The 6,000-nt window shown below is 43.7% G+C and overlaps 1 protein-coding gene across 2 annotated transcripts in view; it reads left to right on the top strand.

Moving 5' to 3' along the window:
- The first annotated feature begins 430 nt into the window (after nucleotides 1-430).
- Nucleotides 431-6,000, top strand: part of LOC124300565 (GATA-binding factor A-like) — a 28,105-nt gene continuing 22,535 nt past the window's right edge. For both annotated transcript variants that reach the window (XM_046754790.1, XM_046754788.1), the window contains exon 1: nucleotides 431-1,077. The gene's annotated coding sequence lies outside the window, so the exon portion shown is untranslated. The remainder of the gene's footprint in view (nucleotides 1,078-6,000) is intronic.

Here is a 6,000-nt window from a genome sequence, read left to right as displayed (position 1 = left end):
TGTGCAGTGTAGTGACCGATAAATCACCAAGGTAGGAAAACCTCAACCATGATGCGCATCACCAACCATCGGAGACTGCGAGGTCGGTAAGGATCCGCAAGAAAGTGGCGAACAGTCAAGCTGCCGAATGGCTCGATACTTGAATGGTAAAGCAAACACAGCTTTCCAGTAGAATATCTTGACGAGCCTGGCTACGAGGTGATAATTAATCGCTGATATACGAAGGGCGGAGGGTCAGTCGAAGGACGCCGACAGTTGGCGGGTTTTGAGCTCTCGAGAAACTCGTCACCGAAGTAGGCGTCACCTCGGTAGGCGTTGAGCTCCACCCATGAGATGGAGAGAGGTACGCCTACGCGGTCGAGAGCTCGCCTGGTGCCCTCTCTTTCCGAGAGGTGATTGTCCAGGGCAGTAACAGACCCGCAGTCAACGGCTGCACCACGTCCTCCGTCCGAAGAGGTTCGCATCCTTTGGCACCTCGTCCTGTGAAATTCGAGGAGTGGGTGAAGGGGTTGATAGGTTCGAGGGACCGAGTGCCGGTTGACAGTGCGCCGTATTGATCGGTTGTTGTGTCAGTTGTCGTGGATCAAGAAGCGGGCGAAAGACGGAATAACGGCTTGTGTTGATCGGTGATGCGGGAATCGAAGTGTGATTGAGAGCATGATCGAGGCGGTGTTTTGATCCAGCTATTGGCCGCATGGTACCACCTACGTCGGCTGATGGCATTCTGATTCGGACCGGCAGTGGTTGTGCTGTTCGTGCATACGAGCACGGTGTGCTTAATGTGGAAGCAGCTAGTTAGCCGGTCTAATTAATCGCCCCGTGAACGACGAGCGCCGCGTACCGTAACGTCAGATAGTAGTGACTAGGTGCGTCTCGCAATTAGTTATTTAAATAAGTGAACCGGAGGCTCGAGCTGGTGCGGAGCAGCAGGAGAGCATCGCGCTGTTACGAACAAGACGTGGTAGATAGCATAATAAGTGAGAAGAGAAGGCCTGATCCAGATTGCGGCAAACTCCAAACCCACTTATCACGGATCTCGATCGCGGAAGCCATGTCAACCCTGACTGATTAGACCATGTAAGTAGACCCTTCGCTTCCAAATTACCTACCACACGTTTTGCCTGACACGTGTTGAACTAAGCGAGATCAAATTGACCATCCGCGGTGAAAACCGACTCGAATGAACCCGTTCGATGCCAGTCGTAAATCACCCGCGGAACGATACGCGCGTAAAAGGTAATGGCTGATTGTGAGTACATTGTTATTGCGGTTGAGAGGTACGAAATGTTTTACCGCATGACATGGCAATATCGCGAGCTTCGGTATATCGAGTTGTTTTCTGGATACATGCGCCTTGTGCGGCTCACTCTTTATCGTTGCATTCTTGTTAGTGTCTTTACACTTTTGATCAACCATTGGGAGTGGAACGGTGGACCGGTGATCGTGAACGAGAGTCTTGAAGTTTTCGGTGACTTGTAATCACCGTGATATTGCCTTGTACGTTCCCTGCACCCCCTACATCTCAGACGTCGATGCCAATTCAATTCCATCCGAATCGAGGGGTCCTCGAAGTTCGACTTCGCGACGTTGGAACCATGCGGGTTGGAAGCGGTGCGGTGGCTGGTCACAGCATGACTATCAACGTCAACGGGTGCTCGTAAAGAGCCTCGACGACTATCGAGGTGTGCGTGGATGTCGATACCTTGCGCCGGTTTCTCCATCCTTCACGTACCGTGTCGCGAAGGAAGGCACGGTCGAACAATGGACGCGCGGTGGTATCGTGCCCTCGCTTTTCCATATCGCTAAAGAAGCTTATCTCAGTGCCCTGCCATGCCTGCCCGCCACCACCACCGTCCGGCTGCCATCCATTCATCCACTTACTCACCCTCCGGCTTTCCTTTTTTCAACATTTTTCTCTCGAGATACGCGCGTTCGCCGTGTAATTTACGCTCACAGAACATGCGGGCGGAACTGTTTAGTCCTTTTCGATGTTACGCGTTTTTCAACCTCAAGGCAGTCTCGGCATCTGGGCCATTCGAGTGACATTTTCCAGGTGACGAATCGACTTTTCGCTCTTTACGGTCACAAGTCCACGGCTCACTCTTCGTCGTTGCATTGTTGATAGTGTTTTTAAATTTTTGATTAGCCATTGGGAGTGGAACGGTTAACCGTTGATCGTAAGTGAGAATTTTTGAGTGTTTGGTGACTCGTAATCTCGAGATATTGATTACTGACGCTAAGTTGAAAACTCGCTGATTTAACTTCAATATTCTGATGACCGAGGGATTCACGGTGTAATTGCATCCATTTCGTGGAACCCTCGCGAAGTATTTTTTGTCTACTTGCGATTAAAAATCTACGTTTTATCCTGCTTGTTGATATTTTCGATGGAATCTATAAGTGGTAACGAGTGAATGAGAATGGACGGATTAAGTGGCGAAGCCAATCGAGAATTTTGACGTACTCACAATATCGTTCAAGACATCGGTAATTGAATGGGGAATTCATTACTCGGTCATTTGTAGTCTAAAAAGACGTGCACACTGTCCGATAATGAGAGAATTAGTATATTTTGAAGATCAGAAGCAATTTTGACCCGGTCAACGAAGCAAAAAAATCCTCTTCGCTCTTTGCCTGCAATTGATATCGCGGCTTAAAATGATAATCGAATATCTATCTCGATCTGTCTGACGAGTGTTAATTCAATCGAACTCACCGGTGCAGGTACCACTTATCGAAACAGGATGAAAGAATAAAAAAAACTTGAAACAGTAGCCGTTGGCATCGAGTAAACGCGGATATCTACAGTTTTCAGAATATTATGATACCACAACAAGTGTCAATCTGACACCGCATTCTTGTTCTCCGACATATATTTTGTTTCCTCATCTCTCTCTCTCTTTCTCTCGCTTTTTCTTTCTTCGTCGCGCTCTTGATCTGCCTACAAGCTAATTATGTAGCAATCCGTCGTCACCAACGCCTGACTAGAACCGCATATCATAAATACGTGTATCATAATTATATTACAGTGTATCGATCGAACTTCGCCCAAAGTTGTGGCATAGCTCCTTGATAGTTCAAGCCTGTCTATCACCTCTTTTTTTTTCCATCTCTGATTTTTCTGTGCCACGTCCTAGACGTGGAATGAATTGAAAAACGAAATGAAAGAAGGAAGGGATAATAATAATAATAATATTAGCAATAATAACGAATTGTCGGTATAACCACGACAGCGACAGAATATTCAAATCGTTGAAACGAAACGCAAGACGAGAAAAACTCTTAGAATTTCGAATTCCGCATTATTTAAACAGCAGCTAATTTTTAAGCTCACCTTGACGCTCGCTCAGCTACCTCCGAATTTTGGTCGTTATATTTTTTTTTTTTCCACTCTGTTCTTGTTCTTCGCTATTACACATGGCGCCGACTCGCGATTAGATTGTCCAATAGGTATCTACACGTACTTACAACGAATATACCGAGTGTCCGTAAAACGAGCTGTTGAAAAGCCTTGCTTATTATTCGTCCGCGGTTACGTCCACTTTTCTTTGCTTTCAATGCTGGCTTATTGCTTATTTTAAACGCGTATGCACCGACACCTCCAACACCGACTCGTATCGAAAGATTAGCCTGTTCGTGTTGCCAGCGCGGAAGTTCACACGACGGAAACAACCGGTCCTATTCTAATCGGCGGCGAACTCTAGCTGACAACGATAGCGTGTATCGCTTTGGTTGACTCGTTTCTGTTCTACTCCTCCTCGTCTTCCTGTGTAAATGTCGACTGGAAGAAATAAAGGAAAAAAACAAAAAAATAATGGAAACAAATTGACCATGTCGGAAGAGTAATTAAAACGAGAAAGAAGAAGTGGCTAAGTTTTCGTTGACTCTATTTAAACTATTCTTAATTATTAATTACGCACAAGACAACCGTTGCCAATTTCTGTTTCGCTCGTTAATTACACAGGTCTGCAATAAAAAAAACTGTACCGATTGTTTATGCTGTTTCTTAGAGACGTTTACGCACTGAAACTGGGAAAAATACTCAAATAGTTACATCGCGTCAGGTTTTTTTTTTTTTTTTGAACTCGTGTTCGCAGTTTCGTTAAGAGTGAAACCCTCGTTTAATTCGAAATCTGGTATTCTCTTCTTGATGATAAGAAAAACCTATGGAAAAGTGATTTCTTACTTTCATTTAATACGTATTAGAGTTAGACTCAAGAATAAATAGAAACAGGGAAATAGAATAGATGTGCAATATTCGTTTTGAAATCAATTTCGAGATGATTAACAGATTGTTTACGACGGTTTACGGCAGCAACGATCTTGAATATTTATCTACCTGTATATATATATATATATACATACTTAAAACTTGAAATACAGTATAAAATTCAGCGATAATTTTTTTCTTTCCTTTGATATATATTATACTTCTTGTGTGACAACTTCGTATAAGTCGTGTGTCACATGCTGTTTTTAAATTTATGTCAAGCCTCCAGGGTGTTTTACCGTACTGCACGTTTGCTCTAAAATCATTCTTTATTATTAATTAGACTTTGCCTCGATGTTCGTTGTGAAAAGAAATTCCTTCCCTGCAATTTTTCGTCAACCGTGTTACGTCGAAATATATTTTCGTTCGAGCATAAAGACCGATCAATTAAGGCTAAAATTATGTTAATTACATGCAACAAGAATGTGATGGATGAATTCACCGTCATTGAATTTATGAAACGTATATTTTCTTCGTATTATACCATGTCCAGGTGTAACCGGACACAAGTCGTGCATGACATGTATCTACACAATATACTTTAAACATAATACACTTGGTGAATGATATTGCTTGGAATTTATTGGACAAGTTACGAGCGTTAAAACTGACACATAAATTAGCCGAAGAAATTGTAGAAAAATATTAAAATTACATAGAAACCCACCAACAAACCCAGCTTATACAGCCTGGCTAGGGAAAAGGGGAAAAGGGTTTTAGGGGTAAGAAAAAAACTGGAATAACCGATTGATAAAAGGACCGGAATATCGATCTTAAAATCTTATTCGTAGAATTTGAAAATGTAGAAAGACGAAGCTCAAAAAATGTCAAACATAGATAGTCGAAATACGGAAAGGTAAAAATATGAAACAGCAATTCGAGAATCTGTACACGATTCTGTACTATCGAGAAAAATTCCGTCGGTTTGACTCTCGATTTTTCGATCTTTCAATATTTTTACCCTTACACAGTAAAAAGTCTAATTAGGTTTTAGAGTTTTTTGGTTTTCCTTTTTTTTTTTTTTTTCACGCCATGCATTTAACTGTCATACATCATCTTTGATTGTAAATCGATCGTTTTCCCCCGACTGATCGTGTGTAATCGATCATTTTTTTCGACTCGTTTAATCGGCGCATCGATTGTTTTCAGCTCAATGGGCATCCGCACCTGGCAGCGAAAATTTTGGAAAACGTTGCGGGTGGAAATTCCGCGAGTTCTTTTTCTCTAATTCCGCGGGTTTCGCAGGCGGCGGATGACAGAGAAAATCCGGGTAGGTGTCGGGCGGTTCTGTGTGGGTTTTTAGGCCTAATTAGTTGACGCCCGATGTCGTCCCGACGGTGTCGCAGACTCGGCGACCACTTTATAGACTCTGTTCAGCCCCGAAAGGTGTAGCGGACCCGACGCCGTCGCGTCGCCTTAGAATCATCCCCACACTCCTTACCTTCCATTCCCTTCCCTTCCATCCCCTTTCCACTCTGCGTCTTCTGACGCACACTCTAAGCCTCAACGCCGCCGCTCCAGCAACAGCAGCAACAGCAGCAGCAGCAGCAGCATCCTCAGAGATTAACGACACTTGAGAAAATACTACTGATATAGGTATATAAGCCTCGTGGTCTGATTCCTCTCCTTATACATACACCACACGACCACTTTATTCTCTTCTGCAGCCTCATAGTTTAACATTCGTGCAGCTTCGCGGGCCAGACACGTTCTCTCTCTCTCTTTCTGTC

This window comes from Neodiprion virginianus, chromosome 3 (assembly GCF_021901495.1).
Source record: "Neodiprion virginianus isolate iyNeoVirg1 chromosome 3, iyNeoVirg1.1, whole genome shotgun sequence".
Lineage (NCBI taxonomy): Eukaryota > Metazoa > Arthropoda > Insecta > Hymenoptera > Diprionidae > Neodiprion > Neodiprion virginianus.
This window is presented reverse-complemented; position numbering and strand designations above follow the sequence as displayed.